The sequence below is a fragment of the Cydia splendana genome, chromosome 3 (genome assembly GCF_910591565.1).
Source record: "Cydia splendana chromosome 3, ilCydSple1.2, whole genome shotgun sequence".
NCBI lineage: Eukaryota > Metazoa > Arthropoda > Insecta > Lepidoptera > Tortricidae > Cydia > Cydia splendana.
Genome location: NC_085962.1, coordinates 27357927 through 27376867, shown reverse-complemented (window position 1 = coordinate 27376867; position 18941 = coordinate 27357927). Strand labels below are relative to the sequence as shown.

The 18941-nt window shown below is 35.3% G+C and overlaps 1 long non-coding RNA gene across 1 annotated transcript in view; it reads right to left on the bottom strand.

Annotated features, from left to right (window-relative positions):
* LOC134789404 (uncharacterized) overlaps nt 1-14255 on the bottom strand; it is an 81567-nt gene extending 67312 nt beyond the window's left edge. The window contains exons 1-2 of the long non-coding RNA XR_010144050.1: nt 14192-14255; nt 12794-12936 (exon numbers count right to left, since the gene is read on the bottom strand). This is a non-coding gene — a long non-coding RNA (uncharacterized LOC134789404). The remainder of the gene's footprint in view (nt 1-12793; nt 12937-14191) is intronic.
* Nucleotides 14256-18941: the final 4686 nt, after the last annotated feature.

Below are 18941 nucleotides of genomic sequence, written 5' to 3'. Positions count from 1 at the left end.
GTTAAATTCGAGTTTTTAATTAAACTCAATGGTTCTGATTAAAGCCCAGTGAAAATATGGATCCGCAAAACATACTATTATAATAGCCTGGTTTGTTTGTCTGGAAGATATCATTTTTTTAGCGATAAGACCGCCCGTTGTGCACCATAGTATAAGTGATATGTGTTAAGTTCCTTTACATATTGGTGAGCAATAAAGAATATTGTGTTGTTGTAAAAATATTGATCATATAAGTATAACTCTTAAATATGAATGGTCGACGTACCTTACATTTTGCCACGCTTTTATTTGGTATCTGCAATAGTAAAAAACCCACATATTTGCATGATAAGCTGGTCTTCTATCAGCGTCGTATCAGGCGTAATCCCCGACTGATTAGCCCAAGGCACGGTACCGCAGCATTTCGTGGCAGTTTTCGTTATGCTGCCACGAAGTGCTGGAATAACCTTCCGCCACCTATTTGGGAGAGCATTACTGTTAGTGGGTTCAAGTCTAAACTGAAAAAACATCTATTGGCTCAACAAGGTATTGCTGCCTAAGGGCATCATTTTCTAACATATTGGTATCAGCTCTAGTTCCTTAACCTCAAAGTCGATTCCTAGTTAACCGCCGTATAATAAAATCATATGTATAATATTTTTGTAATACTTATATAAGTATTGGTATTTAATATTTTAAACACATTATTTAATCTGACAACAAACTACTCCTACTACTGACACACAAGTCGCGCAGTATGCTGTCCCGCACCGCACACCTCGCTGGCTCCGCAGAAAATCAGCGCCGTTGGCAATGCTTAGTCGTGCCAACTGCATTACTGAGTGGAGACCATTTCAGCCTCACATCTTTATCTGTAATATGTCTCTTTGTGTTCTGTATACTTCTTGTTTCACATTTTATGTTTTTTTTTGTAATGGAATGATGTGTTGCCTGAATAAATATTTTTCTATTCTATTCTATTCTTCTATTCTATTCTATAAGCCTAATACGTTAAACATGATACATTCGCTTCATGAAAAGATACGCAGTATAAATTGTTGTCATTTCACCACACTTGCGCTCACGACTAGTTTAATCATGGCTGAGCTGATAATTTGTGATGAAGCGGGTATTCTGCAAGCAATGCATCTTCTAGAAAAGCATGCAATCCAGTAGGAATTAACTTGGCGTGGAACTTCATAATCACAAAATATTGTTTACCACCAATTTAATTAAATACCGATGTAATAGAATATATACAAAATCGGAGGTCAGACATAAACTGGTTTGTAAGCAACAACAGTTGGTAAGCCATAAGTAATATCAACTACCCGTATTAAAAATAAACTTTCAATTTGGTACTAAAACTATTCGGCCACACAGAACAATGAATGTGAGATTATGATTCTTATTATTTTAATATTAAGATCTTAACTCATGCAACGTTACAAACAAAATTGCAAAGGCATGGATGCCAAAAAATTCGCATATAATTATTTTAACAGATCTAATCATTTATGCGATTTCATTTATGTCTTACATTGAATTAAATTACGAAAAAGGTCATAATCGTCACTTAAGAACCCAATTTAAAAACAAATGTAATTAGTAATGTTAAATTGTTGATCAACTGCATAATTTGAATCTTCTAGCTCAGGTGATAAAGTCGCTGTTTGAAAGGATCCATTCTGGTTCACAAATCGACCAGCAAATTTTAATTCAAAATATATTTATATAGACCGTGATTACCTTTCCCTTAACCGTGAATCGTTCAAGACTGTTATTTTTCAAAATGTCGTAAATTTTTATTAGTGCATGATTTTATCAAAGATTGGTCAGGTAACTAAAACTAAACAAGTAAAGCAACTTGTCAACTACATCATCAAACATAATAAATATCAAAATGAAACCATATTCTTGTGAACATAATCATAACATACGCCCAAATATAGATTATATATAAACCTCCTGTTCAACTTAAACTTGTTAGGCATGAGCAGGTACGGTAACGGTACCAATCATATGATATTTAAGAGAACAATAAGATTATTCACAACTTTGAGAAAAAATCTAGTTACTTTTATCAAATATTGCCATTGGAGGGCTTTTTCACCTTTTCTTTGATACACGACATATATATATTTCAGTTCAGGATTATTGCTGATAAGTGTAAATTTCTACTGCTTAGGGCGTTAAAACTTGAGTTGAATGTCCGTTTCGTCACCCACGTTTTTAGACATGTTTAATGAAAAATGTACGTAATGATTGGTTTCAACGTAATGAAATCTGAGACTTAAGCAGTTCCATGGCTCTTGTTGAAGGTAGTCTTACCAAGTTAGTGTTTAAAAACTGATTATAAACACCTCTCTGATAGAATTTATAGTAAACATACCAATATTGTGCTATCTTTTCTGATGTGACAATCTTAGCCACTCTCTCATTCTTATAACATAGAAATGTTGGAATCCTGAGCGTTGCGAGGGTTTCAAGGCACGTGGGTTAAAAACAAACTTTGCTGCCCTGGTGACACAAACATTTTTATCACATCAACCAGTGACAAATACTGGCTGTAAGACGTTAAATATATAACATATGCTTTCAAATATTTTTATCATTCAAAACCATCACTTGAAATTCCATTCTACTGCTTAACATGAGGAATCAACTCCAAATTTGCACTCTATAGGACTGATTGATTAACACACTGCTTTCAAAGATTAAAGCGAGCTTTTTAGTATTTTGTATTCCAAGTAGAATTTTTTGAAACAATTTTGTATTTATATAATTTACCAAGGAAATTTTTGTATTTAGATAGGTACCTATTTTTTATAAACTATATATATATTTACTGACATTTGCAATCTCTTGTATATCAAAGAGCAAGAATGTTTAATAAAATGTAGGCACTTAATTGCATATGTGCTCCGGTGAACCACTAACATAATCGCCTGCTTAACGCCTTTTTGCAAGAATAGGATTACATAAATATGGGCTTCATTTCATGCCTGAAATAAAACATTAAATTGAACTGAACAAACCAAAAAATGTAACTCTTTAGTTGTACGTGCATATATAAATTGACTTTTCATATGTTACTTTTGATGATGATTACAGTGCATGTGCATAAAATCCCAGCACCTCCACCATGTCGTCAAGCTCACCATACTTGTTAACCTATCGAATGAGATGATGCCTTTACTGATACTGGTTAGCAATATGTAATCATACTACATACCTATATGAGGCCTGGACGTTAGTGAGATGACGATTCACTCATTGCTGGTGTCCTACTTTATTACCTGCATATAAAATAAGTTTCACCTGATTATCCACCTGGTTTCTTGAACCTCATAGTCGCCTCCAAACCTCCCCTTATAGCGACCCCATTCCTCACACTAAGTTTACCATAAGTTCATATTAGCCATCAACAATTCCCTCGGATCACTGTTCACTCTGAATACTGATATACGTTAGTCACAATTTACTTGAGGCACATCATTAATCTAATAACACCATAAGAAAGCCGTTGAATTGATCCCCAAAGCAAAATTCTCCCTCCGTAGATCTGTTCGCACATAACCTCCCTTTCTTACTATCGTTCGGCGTCTACCCTCTTGTCTTTTCCTAAAAAATCACAATAACCTAGAAGCGGTTATTTAACTTAAACATGACTGCGAGCGCCATCTACTCCATGACGCTGGCAACTATTAGCCAGTTCGCATGTTCGCGACAGCACGATCCGCCATGTTCCAAGGATCATTCGGAAGTCCTAATTGATTCTTTCAAACACCAAAATAGTTGACAATTTAATATACGTCAGAGTTGACAAGTAACTTCGAGCATGAAAAACTAATAATCCAATATTGCAATGCAAATGCAAATATTGAATATTTATTTGTTATCTTATTAAATTAATTAATCCACTACGTCACCTTTTCTATTAGCATTTCGTTTCTGTAAGGGTCGCAGTTCTAACCTAACCCACTTTCCTAGTACTGTAAAATGGGGTGAGTAGGGTCAAAACTGAAATTCAAACCTCGATAACATTTTATTTTTACATATGAAAACTGAATGGTGTATACCGGGTGTGGCCTGTAATATGAGCAAAAAATTAAACTGTAGGCTGTACTCCTCATACTGATCAACATTTTTTCGGAGACTTTTAAAAATAACTTGTGGTTTGATTTTTAATACATTTTAAAGTTTATTCTAAGACGCAATGTATTGCGAATTTTGTTATGTTTAAGGCGTGACAAGCAACGTCAATCACAATGATAATGGCGTGGCGATGGCGTCCATTGAAGATAATATTTCTTTTGTATGAAAAATAGGGAGTCTAAATACTTCATAATTTTTAAAAGTTGTTTAACAAAAGTGTCACCGTTTGAGGAGTACCATCTATGTTTTAATTATTTGCTCATGTTACAGGCCACACCCGGTAGCGAATTTACAAAAGCTAAACTATTTCAGTCACGACACAGATTCTAATAGGGTTGCTTTTGTTTATGCATATTAGTTAACAATATCTATACCGTGTCGGTAAAAAGTAGTCACTGAAATGGATTAGCTTTTTGCTTATATATTTTCAAATATTATTCACCACAAAACCTAGTCGAGTTTAGTAACGTCAGTCACGTTTGAATGTGATATCTAATTTTCAATAATACTCATTTACTGAAATGGATTAGCTTTTGTCGCGATATATACAAACATTTTGCTCTCACAAAACCTAGTCGAGCGAGCGGCGGAGTCTCGCCGCCGCCGCCATATTGGTTTACTGTGAACATTGCGCAGATATGATTCGCCAGCGCGTTTCGTGCCTTACTTCGCATTTGTTGTGATCGTGATGTTTAGCGGCAGTGAGTAGTTTTCTCTTTTTACGGTTATACGGTTATACTAGCTTTTGCCCGCGAAATTATTCGCGTGGAAATTTATGTTATCTACTTGTTATAATAAAATTCTTGTCGAATTGAGCCTAAATTCCTTGCTTTTTTAATAAATCTTGTACACAGTTTCAAGTCTCTTACTTAACACATCTCCGTACGAAATTTCAACCGACTTTTTTAAACGCCTTAAGGAAAGAAATCAATAAATAGAAATACTACTTTAGGCAATGTAATAACATGTCAAAATTAGGGATGTACCGACTAGTCGCCGACTAGTCGGGAAAGCCGACTATCCGGCCACATTTGTAGTCGGCGATTAGTCGGCAAAAATGGCCGATTAGTCGGCACTTTACTAGTTTAAGAAAACAGAGAAAATAGAAATTAACAGTCAATATTTGGCATATGTTTTATGTCTATTTTACCAAAATACCTATTGAGGGTGCAGACGAAAACTTTTGTTCATATAATTGACCGTTTGATCGTTATCGTATGTTGGTGGGCTGGTGTTTTCCTCTACAGGTCGATCTCAACTGATTCTCGTGTAATTTCATGGCCAAGTTCTATAGTTAAATGATTTTATTAATATTCAGTTTTTTTAATGGTGGAGCCATGGGGAACTGTTAATGTTATTGCAAAATTTAGAGACTTATAAACCGGGCACGTTGCTCGTAAAGACGCTGACCACAGGGGATAGGTTCTTAACTGGCGACTACGTACGGGAAATAGAGCCTAGACCTAGACCTCCTACAAGCTGTACTGACGGTCTGCTCAGGATCGCAAAATAAAAGAACCAAAGACAGAAATTGAACGAGGATTCTTGTGATAGGTCTTTGAACCTGTAGAGAACACCTTTTAGCCAAGCTAATATGATGAATAGCGCAACCAAAGGAGCAAAACTATTGTTTTTCACCTGAAATTATACGAAACTAATGATCTGGCCGACGAGCCACGGCCATTCGAGCGCCGATTAGTCGGCTAGTCGGCTAGTCGGCCAAATCAATAGTCGGTACATCACTAGTCAAAATGTTAAATACCTCATATACTTTCACGAAATTTCAGAACACGATTTCCTTAGAATAAGTAATAACGCTAATAACCTATATACATTCCTTATACATATTTAGATTGGATTTTACAAACTAATTTCATATATAAGAAATCTGCTATACAAGTTTCAACCTTCTATTTTCCGTAGTTTTACTCTGTGTTAACGTGTTAGGCAGTTAAGCAGGACAATCTCTTTTTTATTTCTTACCTATACCTATATGTATAGGAAATAGGTAGAGAGCAGTAAGTAGGTATAATATACGATGGATGGTTGGTATATCGTACCTATACCTACATCATTATTAGATCATAACAGAATAAATAGTCTATAGGTGACAGTCCATTTCCAACGACAGCAGCACTACCATTCATTTTACAATGGGAATTGACAATAACGCCGACGCGTTTGGTACTAATAGTGCAGCTGCGGTCAGAAATGGAATATTACCTTATGACAGACGCTCAAAATACGACCATCATATCCTTTAGGTATTGGTTAGAATATCGTTGATTTTGGATAGAACAGTCACCAGCATAAATATATTACTATGGGCAGCCGTGCAAAAATATCCGATCCTCCATTTGAGGCATAAGTATATGACCACACTACCTCGGTAAAAATATGTGATGCTTTGTGGCTGGCAAAAACATTGTTACTCTGTATCCGCATAAATATCTGATCGGGTCGCTTAAAAATATTTGATTACTCATAAAAATTAAAATTATGTGATTACTCTCACCTGGCATAAATATCTGATACACTGTGAAAGCAAATATCTACATCGGTGTACTGCCTTTTTGCCGAATTATGTTTCGTCAAATTTCATTTAGCAACCAACTTTTCGCCGAAGTTTTATTTCGCAAACCAATCCTTGGCATAATTTTACTTCGTAATTTTTTTATGTCGCTACATTTTTAAATTGCAAAATTTTATTACGTCAAATTTTATGTGGTAAATAATTGTGTAGCAAATGATTTGCTAAGGCAAATAACATATTGTCAAATTTTATGTGGTAAATAATGATTAAAAACGAAATTGCTCCCAGAGATAGGTGGACTAGGGTTCTTTTTTTTATGACCCTAAAAACGAAACTGCTCCCAGAGATAGGTAGGTTATGGTTATATTTTTTTATGACCCTAAAAACGAAACTGCTCCCAGAGATAGGTAGGTTATGGTTATTTTTTTTATGACCCTAAAAACGAAACTGCTCCCAGAGATAGGTAGGTTATGGTTAGGTATATATATAATCAAGGTATGCCAATCAATGCATTTGACGAAAAAATAATGGACATCTTAAAAAAATCCCAGGTAATATTTTGTGTAACAATAATTTATCAAATCATTAGTTGGGAAATGATATCAGTGCGAAACGTTGAGTTAGGAAATAAAAATTTGACCAAATAAAAATATGGGACACGTAGTTTGGGGAGTTAAGAATTTGCTAAATAATTTTCGTCGAAACATTAGTAAACCATCTACATCTGATGGCAAATGGACCGCCTATATATCTGACACGTTGGAAAAGCAATAATATGTTATCGTTGTTATTAACCTGCAAAAATGAACCATACCCGTTTGGTATAGAGCCGTAAATTGTATGAAGTGATTTGACAATCCACGAAAACAGAAAGTTTTTATCACACTCTCAACTACGCTCTAGAAATTGCTGGTAAAACAAAAATAGTCCTAGGAGACTTCAACGCAAAAATAGGGGTACCAAAACCCGAAGAATCGCTAATCGCAGGCAAATTTGGACTAGGAAATCGAAACAGCAGAGGTCAAAGATTGATAGAATTCGCTTTAGAAAATAAACTATTCATAATAAATTCCTTTTTCAAAAAGAAAAATAGCCGGCGATGGACATGGCTGTCACCAGACAAAAAATCAACTAACGAAATTGACTTCATACTTTCCAACGATAGAGTACGTTTCAAAAACATTGAAATGCTGAATTTAGAATATGCCTCGGATCATCGCCTCGTTAGGGGAACTTGGGAAATGTGCAAAACAATGAAAAGAAGAGCAACGTTCAAAAAATATATGCCAAGAACATTAGATACAAAAGAAGAAGAAACAACTTATCTTAACAAATTAATAGAGTCACGAGAACAGATATTATGCACAAATGAATACGAATCAGTTCAAATTTATTATAACAGGATAGAAAAAACTATTAAAGAAAGTATTCGCTCCATATCGCATGCAAATCAAACCAAAAAGGAAACAATAATATCTGAAGAAACGAAACAACTAATTAAACGCAGGTCCGAACTACAGAGAAAACGGCCGCTCTTGAAAGATGAAAAGACTGAGCTAAGTATGCTATATAAACAAGTCAACAAAAAAATTAAAAAGGAGTATGAGCAACACAGATCACGAATTATAGAAAAACACCTAAAAAGCTCAGGAAGTATAAGAAGAGCCAATAAAGAACTCAATTGTGGCAAGAAATGGATTTCACAATTAAATGATAACGTACAGAGACCGAACATCTTAGAAGTAGCTACCTCTTTTTACGAAAACCTTTACAAGTCCTCTAACAACAGATCATCGTATGAAAGCGAAGCAAACTTTACAAACAGAGAAGACAATCCTGAGCCTTTTGATGAAAGCGAGATACTGAAATTGTTAAAGAAAATGAAAACGGGTAAGAGTCCAGGATGCGACGAAATAACTAACGATATGCTGATTGCGTCCAAGGACATACTATTGACCCCCATAGCACAGCTTTTCAATAAAATACTGCTACAAGAAAAAGTCCCTAAACAATGGGTAGAGTCTGACATCGTAATCCTCTACAAGAAAGGTGACCCAAAAGACATCGCAAACTATCGTCCAATCAGCCTCATGTCGAGCTTTTACAAGCTGTTTGCAATAGGATTACAGAACAGAATGTCTCCAAAAATCGAAAACTTTCTTACAGTAGAACAGGCGGGCTTTAGGAGAGGGTTCGGTACTGTTGACCATTTACAAACGGTAGAGCAACTCATCGATAAGTGTAGAGAGTTCCGAACACCACTCTACATCGCCTTTATTGACTACCAGAAGGCATTCGACTCGATAGAGCATAAATTTATATGGAAAGCGTTGGAAGAATCAGGAATAAACAATACTTACATAAATATACTAAAACACATATACGCAAACTGCAAAAGCAGAGTCAAGTTAGAAACCACTGGCAGATACATAGACATCGAAAGAGGCGTCAGGCAAGGAGACCCGCTCTCCCCAACTCTATTCATAAGCGTTTTGCATTTAGTTATGAAAAGTTTAAAATGGGATTATAGAGGAATAAACATAAACGGAAAATATCTCACATATTTAGCTTTTGCAGACGATATAGTGCTACTATCTAGAAGTTGGAAGGAGCTACAACTTATGATCAATACTCTACACGCAGCTAGTAAAAACATCGGTCTCGAAATGAATCTTCAAAAAACTAAAATAATGACAAATCATGTAAAAAAAGAAATATTTATAGAAAACATGAAGCTAGACTTTGTAAATGAGTATATTTACCTAGGGAAGCAGATATCATTCAGACCGGATAACAACACGGAAGAAGTAGAGAGGCGGGTAAATAAAACATGGAAAAAGTTCTGGAGCATGGCAAATATACTTCTAAGCGCCTTGCCACTACATTTAAAAAGAAAAGTACTAGATTCGTGTCTCCTTCCCACACTTAACTACGGCTGTCAAACGTGGAAATACACAAGCTACATTAAACACAAGATTAGAGCATGTCAAAGAGCAATCGAAAGAAAATTTTTGAAAGTTAAGTTAATAGATAAAATACGTCACAAAAATATACGAGAAAAAACTAAAGTAATTGACGCTCTCGAACACTCACTAAGACTCAAATGGCAGTGGGCAGGTCACATCGCGAGAATGCCAGATGATAAATGGACAAAGCGTTTAACTACCTGGAAGGGACCATGTGGGAAACGAAGATCTGGGCGTCCCCGTGCTCGCTGGGCAGACGACATAGAGAGAGTGTCGAGCAACTGGCTCACAGAGGCACAAGACCGAGAACGGTGGAAAAGGTTGGAGGAGGCCTATACCCGGAAGGGGTCCTAACACTACTAGATTATCACAAAATAGTATTTAGTTTAAAAATAGTTTGTACAAGTGTTTACGGAATAAAAAGGCTTTTTATTTTATTTTTATTTTTTTATTTATTTTATTTCTACCAAACGGGTATGGTTCATTTTTGCAGGTTAATAACAACGATAAGATAATATTATTGCTTTTCCAACGTGTCAGATATATAGGCGGTCCATTTGCCATCAGATGTAGATATTTGCTTTCACAGTGTATCAGATATTTATGCCAGGTGAGAGTAATCACATAATTTTAATTTTTATGAGTAATCAAATATTTTTAAGCGACCCGATCAGATATTTATGCGGATACAGAGTAACAATGTTTTTGCCAGCCACAAAGCATCACATATTTTTACCGAGGAAGTGTCGTCATATACTTATGCCCCAAATGGGGGACAGATATTTTTGCACGGCTGCCCATAGTAATATGTTTATGTTGACTGAACAATTGTTTTCAGTTTAATCAGGGATTCTAGTCCAAAGGGACATAAAATGGTATGGTATGGTTCATTATCTCTTCAAAGTCTTACCGATCCTTAAAACTAGTAAATCTTGGTCCTGAAATAAATCAGCTATTTAGTTATAAATCTATGCATTATAAAAATAAATAGTCAAGTTATAATATACTTATGCCCCAAATGGGGGACAGATATTTTTGCACGGCTGCCCATAGTAATATGTTTATGTTGACTGAACAATTGTTTTCAGTTTAATCAGGGATTCTAGTCCAAAGGGACATAAAATGGTATGGTATGGTTCATTATCTCTTCAAAGTCTTACCGATCCTTAAAACTAGTAAATCTTGGTCCTGAAATAAATCAGCTATTTAGTTATAAATCTATGCATTATAAAAATAAATAGTCAAGTTATAATTTTCTATTACCATTTCACACCTAATAAGAAGTATTAACGGAAATAATTCTTAAGTGAAAAAAAAAGTTTAGGCATTGTTAAGTAATTGCATGAACGGTTATTTAATACAATCGGAGTCGTTACTAAAATATTATTCAAGTTTATAGCGGATGGCGCTGCGCGCTGGGCCTAACATACGGCGTTGCATGAACAAGAGATTTCCTTTGACAGGATTGGTCCTTAGGACCCAGGGATGGATTCAAGAAGTGGAGCCACCGAGATTTTTGATGTAAATTTTTACGGGGGCGGGTACTCAACTTTATCTTGATATCTGTATCATTTAAGCTACTAGGTCAAGTTTGGTATCGTTTCCGTATAAATCGGGGGTGCCGAATTCATTTCCGATATCATAATGACACCATTCCGAAGTAAAAACACATAAAATATGAAAAAAATACTTTTTTTTTTTAATTCCTCTTCACGCTTAACCCTTCAAGTGGCGGTCAACCCGTGAATGGTCGATGCGAAAGCCAGTAAACTGTCATCCACCAGTGAGTGGTTAATGAGGTGTTGACGTATTCAGAGGTAAAATTGAACGCATTTAAGTACAGTTACGCTCTTCTAGCGCCCAAAATTAGGTAGCGAGTTAGAGAAGGATAGCATACCATAAGAAACACAAAAACACTTGGTATAAAATTTGTTGGTGAGGACCATTGATTCGGGAGCGACCGCCTAGTCCGAGGTCAGTGTCATTTTTTAAGAGGTTGTTTTGTAAAAGAAATTGTATCTTAGGTCTTTTTTATTGATTTAATCTTAAAGATAAAAGTCTTTTGTAAATTCGCTAACCGTATGGCTTTAATTAATAAAGCCTATACGATTTCAATACATTTCTGTACTATAATAGATTAGGGTTTTGTTACGTTTTGTCCAAACAAAAGCTAATCCAGTCCAGTTCGCATCTGAACCCTATCAGTATAGCTTTTGTAAATTCGCTAACCGTATGGATTTAATTAATAAAGCCTATACGATTTCAGTACATTTCTGTACTATAATAGATTAGGGTTTGGTTAAGTTTTGTCCAAACAAAAGCTAATCAATTTCAGTTCGCATCTGAACCCTATCAGTATAGCTTTTGTAAATTCGCCACCCGGTATAATAAGTGTTCAGGACGTTTGTATTTTAGTTTTAATTTTAAATTGGGTAGTTCCATTTCATAACTTTGACGATAAAGAGGAAAACCCACCTCACCCCGTAGTGCCTCGTATTTGGGGTGAGAGGGGTTTTCATACAAAGGTGATTTTGGAAGATTTTTGGATCGATTTTTTTGTATTATGCGTATTACTATAGCTCCATTTTAAATTGGAATATATTATTTTTGTAGCAGTAGCCTTAAAATCCCTTCTCACCCCCCTCTCATAACCCACCTCTCCCCGCGAAACCTACTCACCCCGTTTTACGGTAGCATTTCTTTTCTGTAAGGGTCGTAGTTCAAACCTAACCTAACTCACTTTTCTAGTAGCATTTCTTTTCTCTCGCAGTTCTTCAGTTATAGGATCACTCGTGCGTCTGTCTGTCTGTCCGTTTGTCACAGCCCATTTTCTCCAAAAGTACTGCACCAATTAAATTGAAATTTAGTACACATGTAAATTCGTGACCCAAAGACGGATATCTTACGTAAATAAATGAATTTTAAACATGGAGGCCACTTTTGGGGGGTAAATGAGAAAATTAAAAAATAATGTTTTTTTAACTACATGGTGTTAGATATTGTAACAGGAAAAATTTTAAAACCTCGTCTTTATTTATTATATAGCCGTGAATAACTAAAACTAAAAAAGCGGCCTAGTGCGAGTCGTACTCGCCTATGAAGGGTTCCGTAGCAGCAAGTAACATAATGAAATTGCAACATTAAAAAAAAAAACTACTTACTAGATCTCGTTCAAACCAATTTTCGGTGGAAGTTATGTACATCATTTATTTTCTTTAGTTTTATCATTCTCTTATTTTAGAAGTTACGGGGGGGGGGGGACACATATTTTACCACTTTGGAAGTGTCTCTCGCGGGTCTCTATTGGTTCCCATAATTTTTTTGTTCCGATTTTTTCAGTCCATAACGTTTTGGATAATTTTTATTAGTCATATTGTCAATAGTCATACATTTTAACAATATAAATTGCAGTTCCGTTTTTTGCAGGTCATTATTATTGTTAGTCATAAAATCTGTTACTCATAATATTCAAAATCCAGAAGGTATACCATTAAGTACAAAATATTGAAGGCAATAAACTTGCTTACAATAATCGTTGTAAGGTCTTTTATCGCAGGTTATAATGATAAGTAGGGACTCTATTGCATTCCCTAAATTTCAAGTTCCGATTTTTTTAGACCATAACGTTTTCCATCATAATTTTTATTAGTCATATTGTCAATAGTTATAAAATTAAACAATACAAATTGCATGCTTACCTGGGGATTATTTTAAATTTGGCTTACTGATTTCCCCGCCATTTTTTATTTTTCATGTAGCTTATTAAGTCATTTCGTCCCGCCAACAAGTCGACGGAGCCCCGCTTCGCGGGGCTCCCATTTCCGCTCTGAGGGACACAAGGTAACTAACGAACCTACCTGAGGAAACAGATTTCTTATGTTTGGCTTACTGATTTCCCCGTCATTTCTTATTTTTCATGTAGCTTATTAAGCTAATTTGTCCCGCCTACGAGTCGACGGAGCCCCGCTTCGCGGATCTCCTATTCCCGCTCTGAGGGACACAAGGTAACTAACAAACCTACCTGAGGAAACAGATTTATTTTTTCTTTATATGAAGGATGTTATTGATTTGGTTTCGTAGACGTAATTCACTTTAGTCATTTCATTACTCATTAAAAATGGGGGTCCCTTCGTTTGACATAATTATTGAAAGTCATAATGTTTAATATTATAGCTCCTAAATATTAGAATATTAGAGGATATCACTTTCTGACTATCGAAATTCGAAACAGTAAGTTTATGGAAAACAAAGGGAGGACATTGAAACGATATGATTAACGACCATTAGTCCGATAAAATATATGCCTGAAAATATTTCTGAATAATTATTGATATACCTTTGAATGTTATACTCATCAATTTTATAACTTTTGTGATTATAGCGTTTAATATTATAGATGTCTAACATTAGAACTATGAAACGTTATACTTAACAAAAATTATGACTTTTGATGTTTCTGTCCATAAATGATATATTATGGATATCAATTTCTGACTATCGAAATTCGAAACAATAAGTTTATGGGAAACAAAGGGATCCCGTCTCTCGCGCAAACTATCCAGTTTAGAAAAAAATTATATTAGAAACCTCAATATCAGTTTTGAAGACCTATCCACAGATACCCCACACGGGTCCATATTCCGGGTCCCCGGGTCGTATGGGTTTGATGAAAAAAAAATTTTTGTAGTTTCAGTTCTAAGTATGGGGAACATCAAACATCAAACATCATCAAACATCAACATTTATTCAGCAAATAGGCCACAAGGGCACTTTTACACGTCATCATTGAATTTACATACAAGCAAAAATAATAACATCAACAATTTTATAAAATAAAACTAACAATTCAATCTAACGTATTACAATTACTAAGAGATGTATATGGTCTCTTAATTTCGAATTACATAAAAAATACAGATACAAAACACAAAAAAAAAAACTATAATATTTAGAGGTGTAAATGTCTCTAGGCGTCAGAACTATAAGATTATAATATAGTTTATCAAGTTATCCTTAGAGATATATAGGGTCTCCAAGAGTCAATATCCTGTATAATTAATACATTCATTAAGAGAAAAGAAACATACGAGAGCAGAATGAGGCGTCTCACTGTAATTAATTAATAAAAATAAAGTTACTAAGTATAATAGCTTGTGTTAGCTTAAACAGACCAATCTCCACAAACAGCACCCGTTCACGAGTATGACGCATATCTCAGCCATCGCCTCCCTCAACCTTCATTCGGGAAAGTGGCGACCCGATCAACGACGCCACCGTAAGCAAAGACTTTTAAGCGAGCATGACATGTTCAAGCTACCGGCCTATAATAATATTAAAATAGTAATAACATGTAGCTGTAAGACACGGCATTTTGTGCTCGTATGTTACATAAAAAGACAGTATAGCTTCACATAATTACTAGCCTAAGTTGACTTAGAGATGTAAAGGTCTCTAAGTGTCAGAAACATTAAAAATATAGGTATGTACAATCAAAAATAAAAATAAAATAAATAAATAAATACTTAGAGATGTATAAGGTCTCCAAGTGTCCAAAACTAAAATTAAATTAAACAATTTAATCAAGCGAGAACATCATTGTCTCATGTGTCAATTCTACTGGACACTAGCATATTTAATTCACAATGTAAAAAAAAAAACAATATTTATTTAGCTCTTATTATACTAATGAGATCAATCTACCTGCTTAAAGGCATCTCTATCGTTTATAAAATCAATTACAGTGTAGTACGCCTTACTTAACAAGGAGCGCTTAATGTGCGACTTAAATTTGTGAAGTGGTAAATTCACTACATCAGTGGGGACTTTGTTATAAAAACGTGTACAGTTCCCGACGAAAGACGTACTAACCTTACGGAGGCGGTGGGCGGGCACAGCAAGCTTATGTTTGTTTCTAGTGTTATAGTTATGGATATCACTGTTAACCTTGAATTCGTGGATGTTTTTCCGAACATACATAATATTCTCTAGTATGAATTGAGATGCAACGGTAAGAATGTTAACTTCTTTGAATTTCTCTCTTAGGGATACTCGAGCGCCCAGTCCATAGATGGAACGTACAGCTCGTTTTTGCAGCACAAATATTGTCTGAATATCTGCCGCTTTTCCCCACAACAGAACCCCCAAAATGTACTGTTTTTTTTATATTTTTGTGGGAAAAATCTTAATGCGGTTCACAGAATACATCTACTTACCAAGTTTCAATAGTGCTTATAGTTTCGGAAAAAAGTGGCTGTGACATACACGGACAGACAGACAGACATGACGAATCCATAAGGGTTCCGTTTTTTGCTATTTGGCTACGGAACCCTAACAAGAAAAAAATTGCCCCCTGAGCTGTAGTGCATTTCTCTAAACCGCAAGTCTATTTAACTACGTTACTGCAATATTATACTTACCTATAAATCCTCCTATAAAATTACAATTTCACAAAAGCCTGATGCTGTTGGAAAAGCGGTTTTCAAACTCTATTTTTGTTAAATTACAACTTAAAGCTCCTTAAACTGCTGGCAAAAGCTGCAGGAAACCTAAAATGAAAGACAGTCGTAGGTTTGCGTACACTGCGTACAGGCCGTACAGCGCCAACATACGGATAACTGTGGCAACCTATGCCCCGTCGTGCAGCCTTCTGGCGTAAGGCTCATTGAAAAGCCGCTGCCAGTTGAAGTTCCGCCACCCTCCGAGAGGTGGCGCTAGTAGTAACAAAATATTTACGAATCTCTATAATATTTTTGTTATTGAGTTTCGGTTTTTTGTCTTACTTTATTATTTTCTTGCAATAAAACTACATAACATGACATTAACAATGTAAAATTACTAATTAGAAACTTCGTGAAAGCTAGAAATAATAAAAACAATAGTTTCTACTTTCAAGAAAGCAATAAATTAGTGAAGAATGGAAGAGTGGTCGAATTAAATGTCCACAGTCACCATTATCTTGCCAATTATTATTCCCTGACAAAAAACATCATGTGATTCGACATCGTTTTATACTAGAGTTATAATTATTTTTATCGTATAAACATAAACACGGATGAGCTGGCACGGTCGACGGTCACACTCATAGACTACCCTCACTAGACATTGGATTATAAAGCGATTTGCTCCCGACTTCTTCCGCGTAGATCTTGCATTGATCACACTTCTACACCTACAGATACTCTCGTATTAAGAAAATCATCACTATCGTCCCTTAACATGATCAACGGTGCTAAGAATTTCTAGTTACAAGGTGTACTTTCTGTTTCAGCTGTTTCTCACTAATCTGCCCCTCCTTAACTTGGTGAATTTCAAAGAACTACGCTGCATTTTAACGGAACCGGAAGTCCGCTAGTCACAATTTTTTATTATGAAAGCGTCTGCATCTGAATTTTCAACACAGAGGGCAACCTATTAGGCCTTCTTTTCTTTGGATAAATCATCATGACAGTTAGGAAACCAAGCTTGGTTTCCTGTCTTGATGATTTCTCCTTGCATAAATTCCGAAAAATTATTTGGTGTGAGTGTTCAAACCTTAAAAGTAGAACGTCTCATCGTCATTGATTTGATCTATCCATCGGAAGGGTACCTGTGACCGACAGTCACGCATCTAGAGTTAATTCATTCACTCGGTGAGAATTACAACGATTCATTCGGTTCATTTTAATTGTGGGCAGGGGGCGTCATAGAACAGCGGAAGGATTTACTAATGGGATGGGTCTTTTGAACTTTGTACTGTTTTAAACATGATACGGCGCGATTCGGGAAATGAATTAGAGATTCACTAGATATGAAATAGTAAAGATATGTGACGTTCCACGGCAAAAGGTACCTTTTGGCGGCTGGCGCTTACGCTATTATTAACGCCGCTCCAATATTCAGCCGGGGCAATGGTACATTTTGCCATGGAACGTCACATATCTTTACTATTTCATATCTAGTGAATCTCTCATTCATTTCCTGAATCGCGCCGATAGTCCTGATACTTGTACCTACAATTAGCCTTAAAATTATGAAAGTTTCAATAAACTTTAGTACCTGCAGGCGTAGTATGGTTGACACCACGTGATAAAATAAGTGTCTTTTTTTTAATCCATGCAATTTATTTAATGCATGATTTTTTTGGAAGATGTCAATCTACGAGTATTCTGCTTTCGGCGAGATTCAAATGTTAAATTGCTACGTTGGTCATAATATATTCATAATTTTCTTAATTTGGAGCAAAGTAGGACCATTTTCAACCGACGAAAAAAAAAGGAGGAGGTTCTCAAGTCGACGCGTATATTTTTTTTTTTTTATGTATGACCACGCATAACTTTTTACAGAGATGTTCGATTTTGATAATTATTTTTTTATTGGAAAGGATATACCCCGAAGTTGGTCCCATATAAATTTGGAAAAAAAAATCCAACCTTAAGGGTAGGAAAATAGGGGATGATTGATTTTTTCACTCACCGATTGTAACGTATGACCACGCATAACCTTTTACAGAGTAGTCGTTATAATAATAAAAAATTGGAAAAAAAATATAGTACACTGCCTTCCGCATCGAGTACGCCAGACAATATACAACTCTCTTGTCAAACCCCATCTAATGTATTTAATGGAAATCTGGGGTAATGCATGTAAAACGAACCTGAAACCACTTCAAATTGCACAAAATAAAATCATAAAAATGCTTTTTCATTACGACTATCTAACACCCAGTAAACAAATCTATAAGGAAACAAAAATTATGAATATTAAACAACTATATATCTACAGTACATGTATACTAATAAAAAAAATCCAAACTAATATGATTCATAGCCAAATCACATTTATTAAAAAACACCAAATATCCAAACGCAATAGCCGACGAAAGGATCACATTGTTCTGCCACAAATAAAAAGCGCTCAGGGTAAACGAATGATAACTTTTGCAGGAGTACAGGTATATAATAAATTACCTGATACTATAAAAAATGCACGCACCTTCAAAATATTCAAAAATAACTTAAAACACCATATCCTAAATGACGAAAGCCTTCTGATTTATAACTGACCTACTGTCTTACTGTTCCACTATGTACACCTTGTTTGTGTAACTTGCCGGTTGCAATTCTATGCCTACCTCATTTTTAAATGTGTAATTTCTGGATCTCTCGACCTTATAGTTATGTATGATAATTCCTTTAATTACAAAACATGTAATTTTAGTGATACTGCATGCTTAGAAATAGTATTAGTACCTACTTAGAAATAAATCTATAATATTATTGCTTTCAATTATCGTATTATAATAATGCATGTTTGTCGAAGCAAACATT